At 42.9% G+C, this 14,460-nt stretch overlaps 1 protein-coding gene across 1 annotated transcript in view; it reads left to right on the forward strand.

Moving 5' to 3' along the window:
* Positions 1 to 14,460, forward strand: part of CREB5 (cAMP responsive element binding protein 5) — a 262,286-nt gene that overhangs the window by 27,846 nt on the left and 219,980 nt on the right. The gene's annotated exons all lie outside the window — the stretch shown is intronic.

Below are 14,460 nucleotides of genomic sequence, written 5' to 3' on the forward strand. Positions count from 1 at the left end.
AGGACAGGCAGGGGAGATGAGGAGGAAGTGTTGCTCTCTATGTCAATGACCAGCTGGGATGCATGGACCTCTGCTTGGGGATGGATGAGGAGCCTACTGAGAGCTTATGGGTCAGGATTAAAGAGTAGGCAGGGACAGGAGACATTATAGTGGGCGTCTGTAACAGGCCACCTGACCAGGAAGACCGAGGGAGTCTATAGACAGATAGAAGCAGCCTCAAGCAGCCTCAAGCAGCCTCACATTCACAAGCCATGGTCCTCATGGGGGACTTCAACCACCCTGATGTCCCTGTTGGAGGGACAACACAGCAGGGCATAAGTAACCCAGGAGGTTCCTGGAATGCGTTGTTGATAACTTCCTCCTCCAAGTGATAGAGGAGCCAATGAGGAGAGGTGCTATGCTGGACCTTGTTCTCACCAACAAGGAGGGGCTGGTAGGGAGTGTGAAGCTCAAGGGCACCCTTTGCTGCAGTGACCATGAAATGATGGAGTTCAAGATCCTTAGGGCAGTGAGGAGGGCACACAGCAAGCTCGCTACCCTGGACTTCAGGAGAGCAGACTTTGGCTTCTTCAAGAATCTGCTTGGCAGAGTACCGTGGGATAAAGCCCTGGAGAGAAGAGAGGCACAAGAAAGCTGGTTAATATTCAAGGATCACCTCCTCCAAGCTCAGAAGTGATGATGCATCCTGACAAAGAGGAAGTCAGGTAAAAATGCCAGGAGGCCTGCATGGATGAACAAGGAGCTCCTGGACAAGCTCAAACACAAAAAGGAAGCCTACAGAGCATGGAAGCAAGGACAGAGAGCCTGGAGGAATACAGAAACTGTCTGAGCAGCCAGGGATCAGGTTAAAAAGGCCAAAGCCCTGATAGAATTAAATCTGGCCAGGCACATCAAGGGCAACAAAAAAAGCTTCTATAGGTACATTGGTGATAAAAGGAAGACTAGGGAAAATGTGAACCCTCTCCAGAAGGAAATGGGAGACCTGGTTACCTGGGATGTGGAGAAGGCTGAAGTACTCAATGACTTTTTTTGCCTCAGTCTTCACTGACAAGTGCTTCAGTCACACAGCCTAAGATGCAGATGGCAAAGGCAGGGACTGGGAGAATGAAGAACCACCCACTGTAGGAGAAGATCAAGTTTGAGGCCATCTAAGGAACCTGAAGGCGCACAAGTCCATGGGACCTGATGAGACGCATCTGTGGGTCCTGAGGAACTGGCAGATGAAGTGGCTAAGCCACTATCCATCCTATTTGAGAAGTCATGGTAGTCCAGTGAAGGTCCTGCTGGCTGGAAAAGGGGAAACATAACCCCCATTTTTAAAAAGGGAAAAAAGGAAGACCCAGGGAACTACAGGCCAGTCAGTCTCACCTCTGTGCCTGGCAAGATCATGGACTGGATGCTCCTGGAAACTTTGCTAGGGCACATGGAAAATAAGGAGATGATTGGTGACAGCCCACATGGCTTCACTAAGGGCAAATTGTGCCTGACAAATTTGGTGGCCTTCTATGACGGGGTTACAGCATTGGTGTATAAGGGAAGAGCAACTGCCATCATCTACCTGGACTTGTGCAAAGCATTTGACACTGTCCCATATGACATCCTTGTCTCTAAATTGGAGAGACATGAATTTGACAGATGGACCGCTTGGATAAGGAATTGGCTGGATGGTCACACTCAAAGAGTTGCAGTCAACAACCAAATGTCCAAGTGGAGAGCAGTGACGAGTGGCGTTCCTCAGGGGTTGGTACTGGGACCAGCGCTGTTTAACATCTTTGTTGGTGACATGGACAGTGGGATTGAGTGCACCCTCAGCAAGTTTGCTGACGACACCAGGCTGTGTGGTGCAGTTGACATGCTGGAGGGAAGGGATGTGCCATCCAGAGGGACCTGGACAGGCTGGAGAGATGGGCCCGTGTGAACCTCATGAAGTTCAACAAGGCCAAGTGCAAGGTCTTACACATGGGTTGGGACAATCCCAAGCACAAATGCAGGCTGGGAAATGAGGGGATTGAGAGCAGCCCTGCTGAAAAAGACTTGGGGGTATTAGTGGATGAAAAACTGACTGTGAGCCAGCAATGTGTGCTCGCAGCCCAGAAAGCCAACTGTTTCCTGGGCTGCATCAAGAGAAGTGTGGCCAGCAGGTTGAGGGAGGGGATTCTCTCCTCTTCTCCACTCTCGTGAGACCCCACCCAGAGTACTGTGTCCAGCTCTGGGGCCCCCAACATAAGAAGAACATGTTCATGTAACATGGACATGCTTAAGCGGGTCCGGAGGAGGCCCATGAAGATAATTGGGGGGCTGGAGCACCTCCCCTATGAGGACAGGCTGAGAGAGTTGGGGTTGTTCAGCCTGGAGAAGAGAAGGCTCTGGAGAAACCTTATAGCAGCCTTCCAGTACTTAAACAGGGCCTACAAGAAAGATGGGGAGAGACTCTTTATCAGGGAGGGTAGTGATAGGACGAGGGGTAACAGTGTTAAACTAAAAGAGGGTAGATTTAGATTAGATATAAGGAAGAAATTCTTCACTGTGAGGGTGGTGAGACACTGGAACAGGTTGCCCAGGGAAGCTGTGGCTGCCCCCTCCCTGGCAGTGTTCAAGGCCAGGTTGGACGGGGCTTTGAGCAACCTGGTCTAGTGGAAGGTGTCCCTGCCCATGGCAGGGGGGTTGGGACTAGATGATCTTTAAGGCCTCTTCCAACCCAAACCATTCTATGATTCTATAATTCTATGATATAAGATACTTAAAGATCCTTCCAGTTAATTATGATTTTGGGCATTATAAGCTTTGTTGGAAAAAAAATCTGTCTTTAAGTGTGTATTCTTTAGCCTCTTGTCTATAATTTTGGCACAGTATTACATCTTCATGTCAGAGAGAATACTGAGAGAAGAATGAACAAAATAATGTGTATGTATCTGACCTTTCCTTATTTGCTTACTTTTAAAGATAAATATTCCCTAAAGGGATATGATTTGAAGAGGGTGTGTGCAACATGAGTTGAGAATGAAGCCTTTTAAAGTATTTCTGCTTGGACACCTAAAAACTAGAGGCGCTCAGTATCACCACTTGCTCTTGAAAATCTCAGCCAACATTTTTTCATTTTTCCCAGAAGAGCTATGGCCGGGATGGCTGAGGCTTGAAAGCTGTGTATTTACATAAGCGCAAGTTACAAATCTGTGGTTTTTAGAGATGTTTGAATTTCACCGCTTTACACTTGCAGTATGTTACAAGTTGCTGTGAGTTGTTCGCAGATTGTGAATGTACAGCCTATGGAGAATTACTCCTACTTTGCCTCCTTCTTTTTAGGAAAAGTAGTATTTTTTTTCATATGTGTTAGTTTTTAATATTCTTGTTTGTAGTTATGGATTGGTTACTGCCAGAAATTTGTGGCTAGTCACTGGCTGGGAATTGTTTCATTTTGATGTACTGGCTCCTTAACAGAGGCAATAATCCATCAGCCAGAAAGGCTGATTTTTTTAATGTGATACAGCAGTCTTCTGAGAAGAGTTCTGGAGACTTTTGTATTGCTAAGAAGTACTTGAAGCCCTTTAGAAGGGAAAGAAATGTCCTTTTGCACACTCCCACCTACCCCACAGATTTGCATGCATGTGCACACAGACACGCACACTCTCTCCTGCAGTGCAGAGCTCTGCTTGGTGCCTGCCAAGCAGACCTCTCTTCTGTCTCTCTGCTCCTGGGAGGGTTTCCTGTAGTTTGCACATGTATTTACCTGATGATAGGTGCTCTTTCACTTGATTCTGGAAAGCAGACTCATCCCCCTGCCCAACCACTGGTAGCAGGTTTTTTTGCGGCAGCTTTGTTAGTCGAGAGCAAGAGTGACAACCCACTTCAGATGTCCTCTGCTTGTCAACTGGCAGTGGAACAATGACTGCATTTATGTCCCTTTATCTCTGCATCCCAAGTCTCTCATTCCTTGAGGTAGGACTTGAGGTCTGTTTAGATGAAAGTACACAAGCTCTACCTGTCTTCATTAGTTGCAGAACCCTGGGTCCAACCCTAGACTGCTTTGGTGTTGGGAGTGCTCCCAAGGGACCAGCAGCTGAGCAGCTTCCCCTCAAGTGCCTTGGGCTGTTTAACCCTCCAACAGAGAATACCAGGAAAGCTGTATGTCAGGCACCTCAGGGGCTGGGGGCTCCCTGTGGGGCTGGGACCGAAGTGGGCTCCTGGGGGTGTCAGGGCAGGACTCATCGCACCTACCCAGCCTGGCAGCAGGGCAGCCAGGGCAGCCCCAGGCATTGGCACCTCCCTGCCTACGCTGGGGCTTCTCTGAGATGCTGATGTTTGAACTGCTGTTCTGGGGTATGGAGTGGGAGGCAGACTGCTCTTTGTCTCTTAAATGCATCAAATGTATTTGCAGGGTGTCCTTAGTGCTGGGGGCTGGGAGAGGGCCTCCAGCACTCACAAGTACCTTTGGGGCGCTCCCGCGTTCGCCAAGGTGTGGGAAAGGCAGGGATCACTGCTTTTGTGCTCTGAGCAAGCATATATTTGCAAAAAAAGTCTTTGAAGACCTGTGTTGGATTCTCATCAAAGTTAGCCCCTCTCTTGGGTCCAGTCCTTTAATGGTTGAGAAACTTGACCCAAGGGTTGCAAACACATCCAGGGAAGAAGGGGGATGCCAGAGGCAAGCTGGGGGGTCCAAGGGAGGGCAGGGGGAGCAGTACAAAATGGTTTGTTTTTTTTGTTTTGTTTTGGATGTCTGACAAGCTGTTTGTGGGCCATCCTATGCTCTTTCCAAGTCAGATACCTGAATTGCCGGGGCAGAGGGTCCTCAGCCTTTGCTCCAGCACTAGCTGGAAGGAGTCCTTCGGTGTTTTGGGGGACCTGTGCTGCTGGCCTCTGTAATGGAGGGAGAGGAGCGGGCTTCGGCGCTGAGCCTGCCTTGTGTTGCACACCTCTCCTGGTGTTTTTGGCTCCAGGCCTCAATTGTGGCTCCTGATTTCAGAGCCCTGGGGAGGGCTCTGCCTGCAGCCTGGCATCATTTGTTGACGATACCTGCACTGGACCTGTCCCGTGATTACTGATGTTGCTTCAGGTACTCCAGGAGACTGAGGCTAAAATACCTGCCCCGCCCCCCAGCTTTTTAACCTGGTTCCAAAACTCAAAACCTCATATTTTAATGAAGGTATTTTAACAGTAAAGACTCCATCTTTGTATTCCTAAAGGACATATGGATAAGCCTAACTCCAAATGAAACTCACATGAAATAGGTTAAGCTGCTGTTAATAAAACTTGTTATACGGTGGTGAGAAACTGTCTGAAAATAAGGTGTATGTATTGGAGATTGCCAGTAGCTTTGCATGTACAAAGTTTAAAGCGCTGCAAATCAGCCTGCCCTTGATTTGTCAGGGCTGAAAAGAACAGTTTTTAGTTTTAATGTCTAAGACTTTCTAATGCTCAATACTGCCTGAGGGGACATGCAGGCTGCCAGTTGTCTCAGCAGAGATTTGTTACCCCAGAGGATTTTATCTTATACTAAGAACAGTGAAGGTTGAAGGTTTGATTCAGGATTTTTTTGGTCATTCTGAAGAGAGAGAAGTTCCCAATAAAAAAAAATCTTTAAAAATTGTAATTAAAAATTGGTGAAAGTTAATAATTAATGGCTTGTAGCTGAGTTATTAATGGCCTCATTTTTCTATGTAATGAAAGTCTTAAGCTGTCTTGTATGTTAACTATATAAAAAAAAAAGTAAAACCCAAGATTGGCCTTAATTTAAAATTATTTTAAATATACAGAATTGCAGAGTTGTATCCATAAAATGTATAAAGGTGGTTTACAGAGTTCTGGTTTAGGGATTATTTTATATAATAAACCAGAAGGAAAATTTAGGCTGGCAGAATTTTCAAAGCTTGTGTTAAAGCCCCTAACTGCTTCTGGTATGAAAGTCAGCTAAGCAGCCTTGTGTTGTTGTTTCCCCCAGGATATCTTTTATGCTTTCTTTTTTTTTTTTTTTCTTCCTTCTCTTTGGAAAGCCAAGTGTTTATTTGCATGCAAGGCAGGTAAATTGTCTTATCTATTTGTGTATCGTAAACCAAAGCAATTAGCATACTGCAGTTACAGTACACTTAAAAAACAAAACAACCTTTCAAAACCTTCAGTCAATATTATTCCTGGAGGGAAATCTCTTAATTAAATTGTATGTAAACTACAACAATAGGCAAAGTTGTTTGGTGTTTAATAATAACTGTTGGGGGCGGAGGGAAGAGTGAAAAAGTAAGTGTAGCAGAGAGCTTTGCATGCCATTAACCCAAGGATAGAAATGAGGTCAGCCTTTGAAAGGACGGACAACACACTTATCTGCCAACATTGGAAAGTCCCAAAAGATTAGCTTATTTGCCAGATGTTACTGGGAGTTCATCATTGACACCCTTTGCTTCATGGGCTTCATCTCTCGCCACAGTTGCAGTTGCCTTTTCTGCCCTTTGCAGGCTTCCTGTAGATCTTCTCCAGTGCATAATGCTTGAATTTTTTCCTTGAAGTACTTTTTTTTTTTTTTGTTTCACAGCAATAGTCATGATGAACCATCGTAACTTGTGCAGATGATCTGAAGACTCTTTGTTTTTCTTTCGTACACCCACGATAATGCTCTTGGCATAGGAACCACTGACATGAAGCATAGCAACTTCTACAGCACTGGGAATGGGGCTGTGTTTGTGAAGGGGTTTGTAGAAGACAGAGAACCCACCTCACAATACTATTAACCTTTGAGAGATGAGTGAAAATTGGGGCAGACTGTCTGACAGGCTAAGCATCTTCTGTTCTTTTTTATTCTTTTGCCTGGAAAATAACTAGATACAATTTTAAGCAGACAGTTCTTATGTTATTAGCAACTTGTTGGGGCATCAGTTATTGCACTGTACTGCTGTTAAGTGTGTAACCCACTAAAAATTAGTAGTGAGAGAGAGTGAGCACTATCAGATCCATGTTAATAATGGCTATAAGAGCCTGGAATGGTGTTCTCTGCATGTATCTTCTCCTTTAAATCTTTCAAGAGTTTGGTAGTAAATATTGATTTCAGCTAATGGTGGTTTTAACTTCTGTGTGCACATTCTGTGCCCCAAGGGACTGTGTCCCAAACAGGGAGAAGCCAAGACTTGCTCATAAAGAACAGAGCAAATATGTTTTTCTTTAAAATGCTAGCTGTTAGTGGTTGTCTCGTGAAGCAAGATTCCTGTAACTTGTATTACTGCAGTTGTTTTGCAGTTCCCTCACCTCCCTTTTTGCAGAACAATCTGAGATGGACAGTGACTTAAGTAAGGGCAGATATTATCACCACGTACATGCATCCAATCAAAGAAGTCCGAGTGTGGAAGCTTTTGAGACAGTGGAGAGTCCCTTTGTAGCAGACGATTTAAAGCATCTGTTTGAATCCTGCTTTAACATAGCCCTTCCTTCCCCCCTTCCTCCCCTCCTTCCTTCTCCTCCTCCCAAGACCCTCAAGTCTAACTTAGCCCTCTAACATGAGCACTTAAGTTGAATGCCTGATGATACAGAGCAAGGACAGTATTTGTTCATGTTGAGATAAACATGAAATTCTGATGCTCTTTGAACATCCCATAGATACTTGACATTCCCCCCTAACATTTGGCACGTTAAGTCCATAGACCCAGATATTGGTTTTACTTCAGCAGGTCTAGGTTAGCTGTTGAATTTCCAGTACTGAAGTGCTAGCAGAAAAATTGTACATAGGGAGAATGGAGGAGTGATACAGGTGTCGTTTCTGTCTGCTGGTGTGCAAAATGTTCATTGTGGAATAGTGCCTTTTTCTTGAATTGCTTGAGTTTGTGGTTATGTTGCTACAGCTTTTGCTGCTGCTACATGTTCTGTTAAGCAAACCTCTGTGCTGTCAGTGAGGTTACAGTCTGGTCTCTGGTGTCATTTTAGACTTGTAACTAGGGAGAGCAGGTATTAGGGTTGTTCTGCAAATGCCATCAGTGGGGGACAGTTGCAGAGCTACAAGCCTGGGCCGCTTCCAGGTCAGGCCAGCCCTGTTTGGCCAATCGCAGAGTGCAAAGTAACCACATTATTCCTGAAAGTGTTTTTCCAGAGTTGAAGTAATAGCCATCTTTCCCTATAAAGATCTGATTTCTCCTATAGAATATTTCTATGCTGAGATAACTTTCATGAACTGTTTTCAGAAATGCTGGTTGGTTTTTTTTTAAATTCTCTCTCCACCACTGTTCTCCTATTTCCTTTTTTTGTCTTCTCCTGCCTGTGCTTAATAACTCCACGGTCTTTTCTGTAAAACAGCAAATCCTTTTGCTCTATACAGGTAAATCCATGATGGGTTTCCTGTACTGAAACGGAGATCCCATCAAGGGTAGAGTAATCATTTAAAGTCATGCATTTTCACTGGACTTGAGATACAGCTTATTCAATGTAGATGACAAATTGTGCCCTCTACCAAATACTCTTTCCTTGCATGGAGGCATACAGCATTGGGCTCTCACGCTGCTGTTACGTGGAAAGACAGTAGGTCATCTGCTTTCTATTTTGAGTTTCTTTTTCAGAGGTATCCTTTTACTCCCTTCCTCTTCCTCTGTCCAGTCCTCAGTGGTTTGCAGTCCTCACTTCCACTTGCTTTCTTTTTTCCATTTCCACTGGCGGCTCCTTGCCCTCAGCCGCTTTGGGGTTCTTCTTCCCCTTATTTGCCTCCCTTCTTAATTCCAGTTTTACAAACTTCATTCTTGCTCCCTTTTGAAATTTCCTATCTTTGCCACTTCTTTTTTTAGTTATCTCCAGTTCTGCTCTTTCTTGAGAAGAAAGCAGCTCTGCATAAGCAGAAGAAAGGCAGGAGGCAGCTGGTTGGTTTTCCTTGATAAACAGTGGTTTTTAGAAGCCAAATGCGGAAGGAGGGAGCAAAAACTCTTCTCCCTCAGTTGATTTGAAGGCAAATGGGTATACCTGAAAGAGAGAGATGGGACAAAACCTTAGGACTGCTGGGAGCCCTTGCCAGCACTGGATTTTGTTCCGACAGGCAGTAAGCAAACTGAGTGGCCATTTAAAAGGAACTGGGATGTTTGATAGCGTGATACAAACATCTTTTTGGTACTCCATTTGCAAATAATCCTGAAGCATGCCAGTGGCCATTGACTTCACAGGTGGCAAGGGGCTAACTAGTAGTGAGGCACCCCACTGTGCCACACAGAGGGTGCTTGCTGCTGGGCGACAGTGCTGCCAACCACAGGGAAAGGACCGAAGGCTGCTTGCTGTTGAGGCAATTCACACATCAACCGCTTTTTGAGAGCACTTGGCTCTGCCTAAAGATTTATGGGGCTCTCTTCTTTTAAAACAAATGAATAAAGGCCCAAGCTGAGTGTTTTTCCACATATAAATGTCATAAATGCAATCACAAAAACTTCACTGGAGTACCAGTGAGCGCTCTAGCCCCAGCTCAAATGTGCATCATATTAAAGTCCTTCTTGGGGACTCCAGACACAAATTGCTTTCCAGCATCCAGAACCATTTGGAAATGCTTTAATCCTGAAACGAGGGGGTTTCTAATGGAAATGCTGACAGACCCTTCGTTGTAACAGCCGAAGCAGGCAGGGCTGTGATAATGAGCCCTGTATGCATGCATGTGGAAAGCATGATGCTAGTTTCAGAAAACAAGCGCTTCCACTGAACAGCCCATGCTGATGAAAAATACCATGCACCGTTTCAGCACAATGATACTTAAAATTGGCTTTGCTCATGCAAGGACATATTGGGAACAACCGTAGACATTAACCCTGTGAGTACTACACTTCCAAAATGAACAAGTTTTAATAGCATTTATAATAACACTGTAATTTTCTATAAATAGTGATGTACTGAATAGGCACGACTAGCTGTTTAAAATGCTGCATACACTGATGGGGTTCTTTGATATTCACAACTGCAGCATAACCACATCTCCTCTCACTTTTTATACATTGTGGCCATGACCCTAAAAAATAGGTGATGCTTCATTTATTGCTCATGTCTCGGCATACTGCTGCTAATGCTAGCGACTGTGTATTTTGTACTTGTATTTGGAAATCTCAGTGACCTTGGTCACACCAGGCTGAGGAAACCTGTCTTGAAAACATGTGCCCAGGTGATTAATTTCAACAAACAGGTTGCTTATGAGAGTGTAATTACTCACTTGTGCAAATGGCAGGATGGGTGCACTGACCTGTATTAGACACATTGTAGTATACACCTCCCCATCGGTTCTTTTTCACTGTTAATCAGAGGACTGAAAACCTTGCAACATTTAGACAGCTTGAGGTTGAAGGCTGAAATGTCACTTTTAAAAGAGGGTTAAAAAGGTCGTGCAGCTGCAAATAATAATAGGCCAATGAAAATCAGATTCTTACTGCAGCCCACTTCAAGAATAACATTGAAACAGGAAACAAGCCTGCTTGATGTTTTTACCAGTATGGCAGTAAGATTACTGCTGAGTTTAAAAAGGGGGAGAGAGAGACAGAAACGAGCATGCTTTCTTGGTGTTAGATGTTAGAACTATTTTTCTGATTCAGAAAGGATGATCATGGGGCTCAGCAAAGTCTTGGGAAGTCTGAGGATGTGGGGTACTTCCCTCTGGATGCTGCTGAGAGGGGATGTAGTTTGTTGCTGTGTTCTGAGGGTGCTTTCGTTTCTTTTGTTCGCTTTTTATTTCTTTATTATGTTCCTGCATTCCTCTCTGTGGGCTTCAGTTTTATTAATTATAATAAAAAATGTTTAGGAGTATTTTATGCAGAAATTAAGGTATAGAAGAAAATCTTGGCTTGCTGCAGAACTTACTTGTTTCTCTTTCATGTGACATGACTTGGAGAAATCTTTCTATGTTTCTTCTGTATTTTTGTTTATTTATTTTTCTAATTAGAATACCTTAACTTCTCCTAAGCAGAGTGATATTTCAGTGCTACATCGTAGCAGATTTCCTCACTTACACATTCTGCCAATAAGGCTCTTTACTTGGTCACAATAGGGCAATAAATGCTGACAGATGTTGTTAACATGTCTATTAAAATTCAGCCCCCTTTGCTGCTGCATAATGCACTCATGCCTATTGTTAATAATATCAGAACTAATGCTGACATATCAATATTAGTGCTCATTTATATTTATAATCCTTGTTTGTTTCTTCGAAGAGGTCACGAAGTTGCAATAAATTAAGCTATTGATAGCAGAAGTAAAAAATTCAGGCCTGAGCAATTTTTTAACTTTTCAGTCATCATAGATTTGCCTGATATTCTTCATGTGCATTAATTGCGACAGTCATATGTAGTACTATGAAAGGTGCACAAGTGTAACTTGAATTTTTAAGATCTGAAAGGTTAATAAGCACCTTAATTTAGATGGAAAGGTTGCTGTGATTTATTTTTATTAGGTGAAGTCGAAATGTGGCCATTGGTTACGTTATTTCCTTCATGTATGCTGAACCACCTGCACACACCCTGAAAAAAGGAGACGTGGATTGTGTGGCCCAGCAACACACATGAGCCGTGTGAAGCGAACGGTGTGCCAGAAGCTGTGTATGACTGTCTATATCCTGAACTGGAGGATGGGAGAGGCATGTCTGCATCTTGAAAAGAATGTCATGCAAACTGTGCTGTGCACAACCAAAACACCTCTGTTGCTGAGCGCTCCCATCCTGCTGCAAACCTGGGGTGAGATCCTGCGTTGCTTGTGCATCGACAGCTCTTGCGGAGTTCAGCAGGAATGGGGGATGTAGGAAGTTCACACTCACAGCCCAGATTTTCAGCTGCTGTTTCCGGTCAACATTCAAGCATAAAGCTTGAATTACTGCCATAAGATAGCCAACCACTGAACACCCTCTCAAAAATTATAGGAGTAGGCAGCTTCTTTAACTCATTTACTATTGGAAGAGATTCAGTAGTATTACAGTCTGAACTGTGGTGATAGCATCACACATAAATACGAATTCTGCATGGTGTAATTTGTCTTGAGAGCATTGTACTATCTGTATGTTACATGGGTCAGGTTATGCTAGACAGTATCCTGGAGGGCACACATGATATAGCCATTCTGGATTATTACTTTTTTTAAGTTTAGTGTCTGCAAATAGTCTGCAAAGAGTGATTCTCGTGGGAACCAGGAGTTGCTTGTACCTTTGTGGTAAATGTCTAGATGTTGAATCTGACACCTTTTCAAAGTACTGAGAATAAAACTCAAGTCTATGTTTTCCTGGAGTTGATCCCCATGCTCAGGATTCTAGTCCTCACTGAGTATGTTATTTTGGTGCTTACTCTGTGCTTATCTATCTAGTAACCCTGAGAATCATTTACTTGTATCAGAGCATGCACAAGCTCAGGGCAGGGAGGGAAGTCTTAGACTTGCAATACTCAGTAAGAAAACAAACTCCAAATAATTCCTGGTAATGTTTTGAAATTCACTTGGTCACTTGGGACTAGAATTGTTACTCTCTTGTTTTCTTTAACTGAGTCTCATCTGTTGTTCTGCTATTGAAAACGCAGTTGTCACTCTCCCCCGAGGAGGGGAGAAAGGGGTAACAGAAACCTTTGGCAGTGCTTCAGTTGCAGGAGTAATTGAGATATCAGATAAAGCCTTTCATTATCCACATGTAGCTTTTTTTTTTTTTTTTTCTTCTTTCTGTGGAAAGGTCTTTAGGAAAGACAACATCCCAGGGTCACATCCCATAGAGGTGGATTTAAAAATCAAACTTAGCTGGAGGTTTTGTTTTTGTTTTTGCAGGGGGTTGTTTAGTCAGTCATCTCTCTGCTGCTTGTTTCTTTCCGTCAGGATAACGTAATTCAGAGCATTTTTATTGCTTTACCTCTGAAGAGCTTGTCTATGCACAGTCTGGAACCGAAATAACTGAAATTAGAAGTAATTTAACACCTTCAGTTATTTTAGTATAAGCCTTTATGCGAACATACTCTTTCATTTCTGATTATGAGTATCCTATTTCAGTTTAACATAGCTGTAAGTTAAATCAAAACAGGATATGAATAATCTTAAGGGGGTAAATTGGGTACAATTTTAGTTATTTCAGTTCTAGCCTTGTGTAGATAGATAGGTTAGTCCTGAGGTAGAGTCCTTCTTGAAACCTGATTGTATTTGGTGTAATAAATCACTTGTCTCAGGCCAGATGTTGGTAGAGATGTCTACATCAAGAAAATCAGTTGATGCTAATTATCACCTTTAGGGAGTAGTGTCCTTGTGGAGGCTAAAGGGCAATTAAAAATAGAAATTCTTCACTTCTGGATGCTGCTCTGTGAGTCAGGTAAAGGGTGCTCTGCTGCTTTGGGTTTTTGTAGGTCACAAGTAGGAAAATATCCTGTCAGGCTAATGTTGTCCACCAGAATGAATTTTAATTAAAAAGAAAAAGTTATAATCCAAAAGTTTTGGGGTTTTTTTTGAGAATTTAGGGCACTGAAAATAATTGCTGTTAAGTATAGATCTGGCTGATGTTCAGGTTAATGGTGCGTTTATTGTTTGTAGGGGATGGTAGCAACTCTTCTGAAAATAAAGCTTTTCTAACAGCAAGTGTAAGTGTGGTAAAGTTATTCCTGATAATAGGAAGCAATGAACTGTAGTTTTAAAAAATGACAACAGGGTTGAGTAATTTTAACACTTGTCCTTCTGCAGATTTTTATAGTTTTAAAATCAAATTCTTCTTCTCCACCAAGATATTTCTTTGTTTTATGAAAAAATTACACAAACACAGCTCAGGTATTTGTCTAAGCGGAGCTGCGATGAGGCTAAATTTTAAGGGATTTGAAGCACAATGTAAGCAGAAGTCATATGTTGTGCTTTAAGGTGGTTCAGCTGCTACGTTGTAGCTTGTAATGCCAGTTGTTACCAACATGCTGAAAACATTTCCAAAAGAAGTGACTTATTTATGTCCTAGGATGTTACTAAAAAATTATTGTGTTGATGCTGGTCAGGGACACTGCCATAATACTGACCCAAATTCAGCTGCGTTACTGTGTTCTGAGGGTGAATGTTTCCTCTCTTGCTTTTATTCAAGACCTGGGAGCTTTCCCCCAGGCTTTAGTTCAAGGTTACAGGACTGGAACTGCTATGGGGAAGCTGCAGTTTTAGGCAGAACTTCACTCCCAAGCTCCTGAGGATCTAGCTGACCTTTTAAAGGATGGGGATACACAGTTATCTTGTGTGTATAGAGAGCATGTATGTAATGTATTTAAGTTATTAATATTGAACAGTATGGATGAAGAACTTCAAAAAGTGGGTTCTTTCTCAGAAGTAACCTAGACGTCTGGTTTTAATGTTGTTCAACAGGAACTGAAGAAGGAAAGGTAAAAACCCTTAATTTGAGGTATTTCTGAGCAGACACGGTCTTATCTAATAACAACAGTGAACATATGCTTTTTTCTGAGGCAGATTTCTGCTGTGAAAGCTTAATTTTTTTTTTTTTTTTTTCTTCCTTCAAAGTAAATATGTGCTCAGGAAGGAGTAATAAGAATTTAGACT

Source organism: Strix aluco, chromosome 1, assembly GCF_031877795.1.
Source record: "Strix aluco isolate bStrAlu1 chromosome 1, bStrAlu1.hap1, whole genome shotgun sequence".
NCBI classification, from domain to species: domain Eukaryota; kingdom Metazoa; phylum Chordata; class Aves; order Strigiformes; family Strigidae; genus Strix; species Strix aluco.